At 43.9% G+C, this 14,178-nt stretch overlaps 1 protein-coding gene across 1 annotated transcript in view; it reads left to right on the top strand.

The window, feature by feature from the left end:
• LOC141113511 (medium-chain acyl-CoA ligase ACSF2, mitochondrial-like) overlaps positions 1-14,178 on the top strand; it is a 115,603-nt gene that overhangs the window by 60,993 nt on the left and 40,432 nt on the right. The gene's annotated exons all lie outside the window — the stretch shown is intronic.

Below are 14,178 nucleotides of genomic sequence, written 5' to 3'. Positions count from 1 at the left end.
CACATGTTCTTTGCCTTTAGTAAACCAGCCCCTACGCAGGGATGAGAAACTTAGAGATCAGTTAGTAAAAGCAGCACACTGTACACACATTACATATAGTTAGGCACATATTTAACCCCTTGATCGCCCTGGATGTTAACCCCTTCCCAGCCATTGTCATTAGTACAGTGACAGTGTAGAGTATTATCACTGACCACTGTAATCATATCACTGGTGATGTCAGTGGCAGTTGGTCAGTCCCCCCCCCCCCAGCGTCAGTTAGTATCAGATTGTCCGCCGCACTATCATAGTTCTTTTATAATAGTCATTGATCACCACCATTAGTAGTATAAAATAAAAAAATTCCATTATATATCCCATAGTTTGTTGACACTATAACTTGCAAACCAATCAATATACACTTAGTGGGATTTTTTTAAAATCAAAAACGTAGCAGAATACATTATGGCCAAAATTTATGAAGACATTTTTTTTTTATTGGATATGTTTTCTAGAATAAAGTAAAAAATTTATTGAAATTTTTCTGTATTTTTTCGTTCATATTGCCAAAGATAATAATCAAACACCACCAAAAGAAAGCTATTTGTGTAAAAAAAAAAAAAAAAAAATGATATGAATTTCATTTGGTTACAGCGTTGCATGAAAACGCAATCGCCAAAAAGTTACGCCGTGCTGAATAGCAAAAAAATGGCCTGGTTGTGAAGGGGGTAAAATCTTCCAGAGCTGAAATGGTTAACCACATCCGGGCCAATTCTAACACTTCTCTCCCTACATGTAAAAATATTTTTTTGCTAGAAAATTATTTAGAACCCCCAAACATTATATGTATATATTTTTTTTTTTAGCAGGACCCCATAGAATAAAATGATGGGTGTTGCAATTTTTTATGTCGCACGGTATTTGTGCAGCAGTTTTCAAATGCAATTTTTGGAGAAAAAAGGTAATTTAATTCATTTTATTGCGCACAAACACAATATAAAACCTCAATTTCTTTTTTAATCAAATATAAAAGATGATGTGGCGCAGAGTAAATAGATATCTAACATGTTACGCTTTAATATTGCTCCTTCCTGTGGAATGGCGACAAACTACGGCACTTAAAAATTCTCCATAGGTGACGCTTTAAAAGCCTTTACAGGTTATGAGTTTAGAGTTACACAGGAGGTCTGGCGGTAGAATAATTGTTCTTACTTTGACGTTCGCAACAAAACCTCTCGCGTGGTGCGATCACCGTTTACATATGCGTACGGGAGTAACGTATGCGTTCCCATTTGCGCGTAAGCATGGGGGTGCTTTAAAAAAAAAAAAAAATTATTTATTTTATACAAAACCTTTTTTTTTTTTTTTTTTTTTTTTGTATTTATTTTATTGCTATCACAAAGGATAAACAACACCCCTTGTGACAGCATGGGCCATGACAGGTCCTCTTTATGGAGAGATCTGGGGTCTATTAGACCCCAACTCTCTCCTCTGTCCTCAAATGATCAGCTGCTTTCTAACAGGGTCACAGAGAGGGAGGAACAACGTCAGTTCCTCTCTCTCTCTGTGCTGTTCAGCCGCTGCCGCCAGTTGCATTGATCCCGGGCTCCAAGATTGGATAGCAGAGGCGGGAAAGGTGGCGGTGGTAAGGGGGTGGTACCCCCTTCCGCCACCCGAGAAGTGATCGAGTCACTCAAATCACTTCTGCTGGAAAGGGAATCGCTGGCTGAAAATATTCATACCGGGATGATGCCTGCAGGTGCAGGATCAGGCATCATCCCGGTATAACCACTGCAACCCGAGGAGGTCCATGGACATCCTACGAGCTGCAAGGGGTTAATGGACCAAAAGACCCCTGATCCCTCCATAAAGAGTCACTTTACTCATAAAGGGTGCCTAGTAGGGCTCATGCACCCAGGACGTTTTAAAAAACGCGTTTAGCCGCGTTTTTACATCCAGCATTAGTGTTTTTTATTAAAAACATTCTATAATGTAAAAAAAAGCCTAAAAACGCTAAACTTGGCTTGACGCATTTTTTGGCGTTTTTTTTTCTCGTTTTTACAGCTTGTTTTTACTGCACCTGGAAGCACAGGCTGGCTTTTTTTTTTTTTTAATTAATTTTTTTTTACTGCCCCTAAACACTTATGCCTCCAAACGCCTCTGACAGTTTATGTGTGCATGGGCACATAGGCTAACATGGAGGGGCTTTTAGAGGTAGTTAAAAAAAAAAACGTCAACTGCCCCTAACAGCAGCTGTAAAAATGTTCTGTGTGCATGAGCCCTAACTGTCACAAGGGATGTTTACATTCCTTGTGACAGCAATAAAAATCATCAGATTTTTTTTTTCTCTAAAGGAACAAGGTAAAAATAAGAAAAAAAATGAATAAGAAAAAAAAAATGTTTAGAGCGCCACCGTCCGCGTGTGCTTGTGCACCAAAGAAATTGCATACTTAAAGTGGTGTTCCGGCCGAAATTATACTTTTTAAATAAAAATACCCCTATAATACACAAGCTTAATGTGTTCTAGTAAAGTTAGTCTGTAAACTAAGGTCTGTTTTGTTAGTTTATAGCAGTAGTTTGTTATTTTATAAACTTACAGCAGGCCGTGGCCATCATAAGTGTGGGCATCTGAAGCCAGACTGCATTTCTTCCTGGATCTCATCCTTGTAGATCTCGCACATGCTCAGTGTGGCACAAGCAGTGTAATAGGTTTCAGGTCAGGTTCCCATAGCAACGGCAGTTTCAGAGGAAGTTGCCGCCCCTTCCCAGAAGGCATTGCAAACAGGAAATGATGCGATGGGCCGCGGCCAGGGAGGAGGAAGTGAAAAATGAATACAGCAGATATACAGTAGGTGCTGAGAAAAAAAAAATATCCAATTTGTTTACAGTGCACAGTTTAGTGAGGGATGCTGAAGAGTTGTGAAAGTGGGTGGAACTCCACTTTAAGTTGCTCCCCGCAAATGTAAACAGTGTTCAAATCACACATGTGAGGTATCGTCGGGCTCATTAGAGTGAGATCAATAATTCTATCAAAAGACCTCTGTAACTCTAAACTGGTAACCATACGATCGGCGAGCCGGAGAAGGAATCCACCAGCGCCAGAAGTTGACCATTAGATTTCAGAGAAAATTTCTTCATCAATTTAGGCCAACATGTATTCTGCTAAATAGCTTTGGTAAAAAAAAATCCCAATAAGCGCATGTTGATTTGCGCAAAAGTTATAGCGTCTACAAACTATGAGATATTTTTATTTATTTATTTATTTTTTTACTAGTAATGGCAGCGATCAGCGACTTATAGCGGGGCTGTAATATTGCGGCGGACAAATTGGACACTAACTGACACTTTTTGAGGACCAGTGACACTAATGCAGTGATCAGTGCTAAAAAAATAGGCACTGTCACTGTACTAATGACACTGGCTGGGAAGGGGTTAACAGGGCGATCAAAGGGTTAAATGTGTTCCTAGGGAGAGTTTACTAACTGTGGGGGAAGGTGTTTTGACTAGGGGAAGGTAAAGATCCGTGTTCCTGCTTAGCAGAAACACAAAATTAGTACATTTCCCTGCTCATAGAACGGCGGTCTGCCTTGTTTACAGCGGCAGACCGCTGTTCCCGAGGGATCGGCAGGTCCCGGCGCACATCGTGTCTGCCGGGCCCACTGATTGGCTCCTGTTGTGTCCAATCACAGCGGGAGAGGGGTCGGGGGTGGGTGGCGCGCGCATGTGCCCCAGACCCAGGAAAGTGTCAGATCACTTACAGAGCAGCCGCCCTGCCGCAGTATATGTGTGTGGGACGGTCCACAAGTGGTTAAATCTCAGCCTTTCTTGTATCCCCTTCTCCACTCCACCCAAAGCAGAAACTAAATTCTGGGGCTGGAGTTAGGAAATGTCTAAATATTAAAATGAATTAAAAAATTGACCACAAACCATAATAATTTAAATCTAAAAATAAAAATCTAAAAAATGTGTGCTCTGTTAGGATACGTTGTGCGCTCCCTGTAGGGTGTTGTCACCCTCGGGGCCTGTTGATGTTCTCCTTTACTGGCTCTTTTATATTCCCTGCACTTCTTTCCACTCATCTGTGTGCCCGCTAGTCTGGCATATTTTGTTGGCACAGAGAAGCACGTTATAAATAGAACTACACACACACACACCAATGTGAAAATCTAAAATTTTTCCACCCGGACTCAACAATGAGCGTTATCGCCATCTAGTGGTGAACCTAAATAATTCGGATAAATACAGCAAAGTCTTGTTATAGCAGAAGGTATCACTTCCATGACAATAAATAAGGCTTAGGGCTTGTTCGCATGGACAGTAAAAGCAAACGGTTGAGCCATGGTTTTACCGCCCACCTAAACTACAACATGCAGCCACTCGGGGCTGTTCACATGCCACGGCAAAAAATTAAACAACACGGACTAACCAGTGGAGACTGAATGAAAGTCTCCTACAAGACAAAGACGTTCTAGCAGACATTACTAGAGAACTGGACTTTTATTTTAGAACCAATGACACCCCAGACTGTGACCCTGGCATTATCTGGGAGGCACACAAGGCGGTTATTCGCGGCGTGTTGATTATACAAGGGGCCAGGATCAAGCGGAGACGAACCGAACAACTTAAGACCCTACTTGCAGACCTTGCCGCTCTAGAGGTCCATCATAAACAGACACAGTCCCTCTCTTTAGAGAGAGACCCCCTTGTCAAACGTACACAAATCGCAGACCTCCTACAATTTAACCACTTGCCGACCGCCGCATGCCGATGTACGTCCTAACTTTGAGGATGGATATCGTTGTTATGGCAACAGCTATCTGCCATAACTCCGGTATCCCCGTTTTCGGCCGGCGGTCGGCTACAAGATAAAAGTGGTCCCTGTGGTGGATTCGCCGCGAGATCACTTTTATCGGTGACGGGAGAGGGGTCCCCCTCCCGCCGCGATCCGGTGCCCTCCGCCGCTTACCGGAGCCGTCGGTAGCGGCGGAGGCGATCGCATCCATTCCCTATTGTCCATGGAGACGAATGAGGGGAAGATGGCCCCCACCCGTCTCCATGACACTGCAGGGCGGAAGCGATGTCAAAACGTTACTTCCACCTATATGTCTTAAAGGCACATTTTTTCAATGTCGTTTTTTATTTATTCATTTTTTTTATTGTATTCAAGTCCAAATATGAGATCTGAGGACTTTTTGACCCCAGATCTCATATTTAAGAGGTCCTGTCATGCTTTTTTCTATTACAAGGGATGTTTACATTCCTTGTAATAGGAATAAAAGTTATCCATTTTTTTTTTTAAAACAGTGAAAAAATAAATAAAATAAAGTAAAATAAATAAGAAAAAAATTTTTTTTTAAAGCGCCCTGTCCCGACGAACTCGCATGCAGAAGCGAACGCATACTTGCGTAGCGCCCACATATGAAAACGGTGGTCAAACCACACATGTGAGGTATACCGGTAGAGCGAGAGCAATAATTCTAGCCCTAGACCTCCTCTGTAATGCAAAACATGCAACCTGTAGAATTTTTTAAACGTCGCCTATGGAGATTTTTAAGGGTAAAAGTTTGACGCCATTCCACGAGCGGGCGCAATTTTGAAGCGTGACATGTTGGGTATCAATTTACTTGGCGTAACTTTATCTTTCACAATATAAAAAAAATTGGGCTAACTGTACTGTTGTCTTATTTTTATATTCAAAAATAGTGAATTTTTTCCAAAAAAAGTGCGCTTATAAGACCGCTTTGCAAATACGGTGTGAAAAAAAGTATTGCATTGACCGCCATTTTATTCTCCAGGGTGTTAGAAAAAAACAATATATAATGTTTGGGGGTTCTAAGTAATTTTCTAGCAAAAAAACCTGTTTTAAACATGTAAACACCTAAAATCCAAAACGAGGCTGGTCTTTAAGTGGTTAAAGCCAAGGCAGCACTACAGGTATGCAGGAAGTTTTCTTATGAATCCGCAGATAAGTGTGGGAAACTACTAGCCAGAACCTTGCGAGAACAGAGACTAGCAACATATATCCCACATCTAGTACCTCCCAACAGATCAAAGGTTACGAAACCCCATGATATAACAAGAGAATTCAGGGAATTCTATAATTCCTTATATAATCTGACGACCAAACCCCCCCACTCAGGACCAGATAGATTCTTATCTGTCATCATCACTCATGCCCCGACTATCAGACGCAGACAGGAACATCCTTGAAGACCCCATCACTATAGAGGAACTCCGGAGAGCTGTTGGTGCAACTAAACAGGGTAAAGCACCCGGCCCGGATGGTCTTATGGCCCAATATTATAAGACCCTACTTCCTTCTCTTGCTCCATACATGGTCAAGCTGTTTAACCTCTTCAGATCCGCGCTATTGCCGTCATCTACTTTGCCGGGACGATGTCTATTGACGTCCTCCCGTGCACGAGCGGCCTGCGCGCCCCCTGCAGGGCGTGCGCAGCGCGCTCGGTGATCAGCCAGTCTATGAGACTCGCCTGATTACAGATCAGAGTAAGGGGTCGGTCCCGACCCCTTACCACATGATCAGCTGTCAGCCAGTTGACAGCTGATTTTTCCTCCTCGCGCTGACAGCGTGAGGAGGAAAAAAAAACCTGATCACTGGCGGCCGTGAGAGGGACATCAGTCCCGATCACGGCGATCATCTGCCCCCACAGCAATAGGCAGCAGTGCCGCCTACCAGTGCCCACCAGCGTCACCCATCAGTGCCCACAGTGCCATCCATCAGTGCCATCCATCAGTGCCCACAGTGCCACCCATCAGTGCCCACAGTGGCACCCATCTGCCACCCATCAGCGCCCACAGTGCCACCCATCAGCGCCCACAGTGCCACCCATCAGCGCCCACATCAGTGCAACAACAGTGCTGCACATCAGTGCCACCTATCAGTGCCCATCAGTGTCACCTACCAGTGCCCATAAGTGCCCCCCATCAGTGCCCCCCATCAGTGCCGCCCATCAGTGCCCCCCATTAGTGGTACCTATCAGTGCCACCTATCCGTGCCACACATCAGTGCCACCCATCAGTGGCCATCAGTGCCGCCTTATCTGTGCCCATCAGTACCGCCTTATCTGTCCCCATCAGTGCCGCCTTATCTGTGCCTATCAGTGCCACCTTAACTGTGCCTATCAGTGCCGCCTTAACTGTGCCCATCAGTGCAGCCTATCAGTGCCCACCAGTGCCGCCTCATCAGCGCATATCAATGAAGGAGAAAAATTACCTGATTGCAAAATTTTATAACAAACTATGAAACATGATTTTTTTTTTTCAAAATTTTCCATATAATTTTTTGTTTGTTTAGCAAAAAATAAAAATCCCAGCTGTGATTAAATACCACCAAAAGAAAGCTATATTTGTGGGGGAAAAAAATTATAAAAATTTCATTTGGGTACAGTGTTGCATGACTGCGCAATTGTCATTCAAACTGCGTCAGCGCTGAAAGCTGAAAATTGGTCTGGGCAGGAGGGGGTTTAAATGCCCAGTAAGCAAGTGGTTAATGCACTTGGCTCGACTGCAACATTCGCGGATGACACCCTACTAGCTCACATCTGGGTGAACCCTAAGGAGGGGAAGGACCCAGCATCCTGTGGAAGTTATCGGCCGATCTTGTTACTCAATTTGGACCTCAAACTCTTTACAAAAATCCTGGCGAACAGGATCCAACACCTTATCCCGAGCCTGATCCACCTGGATCAAGTGGGCTATGTTCCTACAAGGGAGGCTAGGGACAACACTACGAAAGTACTGAATTTACTTAAGCAGTGAACAAATCACAGACACAGTGTGTGTTTCTCAGTACTGACGCGGAGAAGGCCTTTGACAGGGTGAACTGGAATTTTATGCTTGCAGTCTTACGGCACGCTGGCTTCGGCATTAAAATGCTACAGTGGATTTCCACAATTTATTCCCGACCAGCAGCTCGAGTCCGGGCCAATGGTGTTCTATCGGACACCTTTGATATTACGAACAGGACACGTCAGGGGTGCCCACTGTCGCCCCTCCTTTTCGCCCTGTCACTGCAACCGTTTCTCTGCGCAGTCCGACTTAACCTGGATATTAATGGAATAAAGATAGGAGATACTCAACACAAAATCTGGGCCTACGCCGGCGATATGTTATTTTCTCTTACGAACCCCCTGATTTCACTTCCTAACTTGATGAAAGAGTTTGAGAGATACAGAGTTCTCTGAAATCTCCAGATTAATTTCTCCAAGTCGGAAGTAATGGGGGTTAATTTCCCACAAATATCTATCATACAGCTACAGAACAATTTTAAATTCAAATGGACTGACAAAGCGCTGATGTACTTGGGCACATTGGTCCACTCCAACATAGCCAAAATCTTTAAGCTAAACTTTCACCCACTACTTCGAAAAGTTGGGCAGCTCCTAGACAAATGGAACGCTGGCCTTTATTCTTGGTTTGGTCGCTGCAACATTATCAAAATGAGCATCCTCCCCAAGTTTCTTTATCTTCTACAGGCGCTGCCAGTCCATATCCCGTCTAGCTATTTCAAGCAGATCCAAACGATATTCTTTGATTTCATTTGGGCTTATAAACATCCACGGTTACAACGTAACCAGTTAATACTACCTAAGCGATACGGGGGATTGGCAGTACCGGACATACGCAAGTACTACCAAGCTATACATTTGAGTAGGCTGATCGATTGGAACAGACATGCAGACTTTAAAATATCGGTTTGCATCGAACAAGCCCAATCGGATGTTCCTCTTGGTAGAGCCCCTTGGTGTTTTGCTTCCCTTCCAAGGGAGATGAAGAACCACCCTCTAAAAGGCAACACAGCCAAACTCTGCTCAGTCCTGCTCACATCCACCCCCATATCCTCAAAGACGTCACCCCTGTACCCAATTTTGGGGAACCCTCTTTTCCCTCCGGGAATTGGCGAAGCCAACTTCCGGAGCCTGATAGGCTCAGACTGAACACAAGCCTCCCGATACATAAATGCAGGGACGTGGCCGACAGTCTCGACATTGGTGGACCAGTCAGGTTCCTTCCGACTAGGATTTTGGAGTGCTCTCCAGATTACTCACTTCCTCAGAACCCTCCCAGGCCCCGGGGCTGTTTGCCAGGCCCCTTACAGCTTTCGAAGAATTCTGTTCGGAGACGGGGGCACTGCCCCACGCACTCTCTGCCAACTATGACTTATTAGTCACTCCTGCAGAACCCCACTTATTGCACTGCGTACATGAATGGTGACGTGATCTAGGTAAAACTTTCAGTACAACACAACACATCCTCAGGTTTATGTACAAGTCTTCTATTTACACGAGAACACAGGAAACCAATTTTAAGATTCTCCCCAGGTGGTACAGTACTCCAGTGAGACTGAAGAAAATCTTTCCAGACACTTCTGATCAGTGTTGGAGATGACAGGGAGACAAGGGCACCATCATACATATTTTTTGGACCTGCCCCAAATTACAACACTTTTAGACAGAGATCCAACACATCCTCCAAAAATTTACAGAACGCAAAATACCAGAGGACCCAGCATTCTACCTCCTCCATGCTTCCAATATACCTGGGAAGAGATACAAAAAATGTATCATTCGTCACCTCCTTGACGCTGCTAAGGCATGCATCCCTCTTAAGTGGAAATCCCCACAACCTCTGACAATAGGGATGTGGATTCGTAAAGTAAGGGAAATAAAAGAATGGAAGATTTAGTTCTGTTGGCACGACACCAACAGGAGCGATACTCCAAGACCTGGTCGCTCTTTCTCTTTTCTGACGAAGGAAGAACCCTCCTTGACGGTGACCTGAGTGACTAAACTCACCCCACCAACTAGTGGCCCTACCGGCTATAGAGTACCCAGGGGCCTCGCCCTGTTGCCACCGCGTTTGGTGGGTTCACACAAGGTTAATCTCCGCATTCCCACCCCCTTCTCTTCTCTCTTCCTTCACCTCTCACCAATCCCTCTCTCTCAGCTTTTCTCCTTCTTCTTTCCTTTTTCTTTTTTATTTCCTTGTTCCTCTCCTCTCTCTTCTTTCTTGGCTATATGGACCCGAGTTTCCAGGATCCAAGAAATGTTTCTAATATATAAAATTATAAAAATTGATTAGGACCGGTCCGGGACCCATTTAGGGGCAGCATAAATGGATCACTAGTCTTGTGTACACCCAGTACCAAGGCATTGTTTTAGGCACTCTCATCACGGAACACGAGAGACACCACAGATAGCAGACTGCCATACTCTCCTTTAGGCAGTAATGTGATCTCGTCTGTAATGTATACTTGCAGTGCTCTGTAAGACAACTAAATGTATGTGTCCGGATGTTTTGTCCTTGACCGTGTTCTTTGAATAAATAAAATATTTGTAAAAAAAAAAAAAATTAAGCGGTACCACTGCTAAACGTGACCCTTTTAAGTGAATGTGGCTGTGTTGCGTGCAATACACATGGTGGGTTGGGGGTTTTGAGGGTTAACGTGTTACTAAAACCACAACAGTAAAATCAGTCTGTATATGCAGTAAAGCATGCTTGTTATACGCACTGTGGAACCTAAGGGGTAAATCCTTCGCATTGTGTAAAAAAGGTTGTTTGATCCTGTCTTCTCTGATCCTCCCCTTCTTCCACCGACTCCAAAACATGTCCAGATAAGACAGAACCTATGGAGTCACTCTGCACATGCTCAGTTTGGTGTGTATTGCCACTTTCACTGGTCCCCAAAAACATGTAGCAGATATATATTGACCTAAATTGATGAAGAAATTCGATTTTTAAAAAATTTTTTATTACATGTGTTTTATAGCAGATAATAAAAAATATTGTTTTTTTTTCAAAATTGTCACTCTTTTTTTGAGGAGAGGTGATCAAATACCACCAAGAAGAAAGGTCTATTTGTGGGGAAAAAAATTTTATTTGGGTACAGCGTTGCATGACAGCACAACTGTCAGTTAAAGTACTGCAGTGCCGTATCGCAAAAAATGGCCTGGTCATGAAGGGGGGTAAAACCTTCCAGAGCTGAAGTGGTTAATTCTTGAAGAGTCTAAAACTGAAGCTCCACCCCGTAAAGGGAGAGTCCAAATACAGGTTTATACCAACGGTACATGTTTGCCAATAACCAACGCTTTTCAGGGGGGCCAGGCTCTGCCCTCTTCATCAGGGCTTAATAGTAAGAGACTGAGTACACGGCCTCTAGGATCAATATAGTGAATAGGAGATCAGATTATGGATTTTGCAGTTGGTTCATCCAGCCTGCCAATCGGAACACCTAATCACTTATTAATCATAGAAATCAATATACATAGTGGGGAAGATTTACCAAAACTGGAGAGTGCAAAGTCCGGTGCAGCTGCGCATATAAACCAATCAGCTTCCAGGTTTTACAGTCAAAGCCTAAAGTGTTACTAAACCCACAACAGTAAAATCAGTCTGTATATGCAGTAAAGCAGGGGTAGGCAACCTGGGGCCCTCCAGCTGTTGCTGTTTGATAATGTTGACCACCCGCTCCTTCTCAATAAACTACATTCCCTTGGCCTCCGAGATTCTGCTCTATCCTGGTTCTCTGCCTATCTATCACAGCGCTCCTTCAGTGTCACCTACAACTCTGTCTCCTCCTCTCCATTGCCCCTTTCTGTGGGGGTCCCCCAAGGCTCTGTTCTTGGACCTCTTCTCTTCTCTATCTACACCTCCTCCCTTGGTAGCTTAATAACCTCCCACGGCTTCCAATACCACTTATACGCTGATGACACCCAAATCTATCTGTCTACTCCTCACCTCACTCCTTCAGTCTCCTCTCGCATTACTAACTTACTAACTGACATATCAGCATGGATGTCACATCACTTCCTTAAACTAAATCTCTCTAAAACTGAGCTATTAATATTCCCCCCCGCCCGTGCCCCCCTCCATGACTTTTCCATCAAAATCAACAATGCAACCATCAGTCCCTCTCCTCACACCAGGGTACTCGGTGTAATCCTCGACTTTGACTTGTCATTTCAGCCCCAAATCCAATCGTTGTCAAAAGTTTGTAGAATTCACCTCCGTAACATCTCTAAAATTCTCCTCTTTTTAACAAATGAAACCACCAAGATCCTCATTCACTCCCTTGTTATCTCTCGCCTTGACTATTGCAACTCCCTTCTCATTGGCCTGTCTCTCCATAGGCTATCCCCTCTTCAGTCTATCATGAATGCTGCTGCCAGACTTATCCACCTTAACAACCGCTCAGTGTCTGCCACGCCTCCCCTCCAATCCCTACACTGACCACCACCCCTCTCCTCCAATCCCTACACTGACCACCTCCCCTCTCCTCCAATCCCTACACTGACCACCACCCCTCTCCTCCAAACCCTACACTGACCACCACCCTTCTCCTCCAATCCCTACACTGACCACCACCCCTCTCCTCCAATCCCTACACTGGCTCCCAATCACCCAGCGAATTAAATTCAAAATACTAACCACAACATACAAAGCCATTCACAACTCTGCCCCGAGCTACATCACCAATCTTGTCTCCAAATATCACCTAAATCGTCCTCTCCGCTCTTCTCAAGAACTCCTACTCTCAAGCTCTCTCGTCTCCTCCTCCTCCCATGCTCGTCTCCAGGATTTCTCCAGAGCCTCTCCCATCCTCTGGAACTCGCTACGTCCACCTGTCCGGCTATCCCCTACTCTTGCTACCTTCAGGCAATCCCTGAAAACTCATCTCTTCAGGAAAGCCTATCACGTCTCCAACTAATCTCCTACCACTTCCATCAGCTCATTCCCCACAGTTACAACCTTTTGTACCACCTGCCTCACCCTATTAGATTGTAAGCTCTTCTGAGCAGGGCCCTTCTAATTCTCTTTTATTTTATTGTATTATAACTGTATTGTCTCCTTTTTATATTGTAAAGTGCTGCGTAAACTGTTGGCACTATATAAATCCTGTATAATAATAATAATAATAATAATAGTACTGAAGGTAAACATTTTTTTTTATTATTTTGGATAAAGTGAGAGTAATAACTATTTTTTTTTACCAATTATGTCCCTTTGAGGAGATTTCCCTTCGCTTCCTGCCACGTAGCCACAACAGGAAGGGAAAGGAAATATCTCCAAAGTGAGGAACTCCCTGTTCTCGCCAAAACAAATGTCCCCATTGGAAGATTTCCCCTCTCTTCCTGTTCTGGTGACAACTCAAACATTTTTTTTTATAAAATATCCCATGAGCTGGTATACCCATATATTTATAAAATATCCCCTTTCACCTATTTTTCATCCCTTGTATCTCAGTGTGGTGGATCTCTTCCAGCCTGTTTTGCACCCATTTCCAGTCTACATGCACTCTAGCAATGGCTGCATGGCAGTTTTTAGGGTGTGTTTCCGGAGGATGACAAGATTGGACCATGCCTGTGTTATGTGCGTTAAAATAGCCGCCTGTAGTCTCATTATGATAAGGTTACAAAGTAGGGACACAAGTGGGAGAAAGGGATGGAGTGTTGTCACCCTAGGACAGGAAGAGCCTGATTAAGTGCTTAATAATAGGAATAAAGACATGGAATAGAATAATAGGATTATAATCATTATTTTAATAAAAGATGTAGATTTAAAAAGAAAATGAAAAGGACTTTTAAAATGACATTATTGTGTTAAAGAATATATTTGATTTTAGTAACGTCGATGATATCTCTTTAGTTAAGTCGATGATATCTCTTTAGTTACGTCAATGATATCTCTTTAGCTGGCTGGCTTTGAGTATACATTAGGGGTTTCCAAACTATGGCCCTCCAGTTGTTCAGGAACTACAATTCCCATCATGCCTAGTCATGTCTGTGAATGTCAGACTTTTAAAATGCCTCATTAGAGGGCCTTAGTTTGGAGATCCTATGTTGTCAAAAGTATTGGGATGCCTGTCTTTCTGCCATTACACACACATGAACTTTAATGGCATCCTAGTCTTAGTCCATAGGGTTCTGTATTGAGTTGACCCACCCTTTGCAGCTATAACAGCTTCAACTCTTCTGGGAAGGTTGTCCACAAGGTTTAGGAGTGTGTCTATGGGAATTTTTGACCATTCTTCCAGAAGAGGATTTGCAAGGTCAGTTGGACGAGAGATGTTCTATCGGGTTGAGGTCAGGACTCTGTGCAGGCCAGTCAAGTTCCTCCATCCCAAACTCGCTCATCCGTGTCTTTATGGACCTTGCTTTGTGCACCGGTGTGCAGTCATGT

The sequence above is a fragment of the Aquarana catesbeiana genome, linkage group LG12, assembly GCF_042186555.1.
Source record: "Aquarana catesbeiana isolate 2022-GZ linkage group LG12, ASM4218655v1, whole genome shotgun sequence".
NCBI classification, from domain to species: domain Eukaryota; kingdom Metazoa; phylum Chordata; class Amphibia; order Anura; family Ranidae; genus Aquarana; species Aquarana catesbeiana.
The sequence above is the reverse complement of the archived record's forward strand: the minus strand, read 5'-3'. Positions and strand labels throughout refer to the sequence as shown.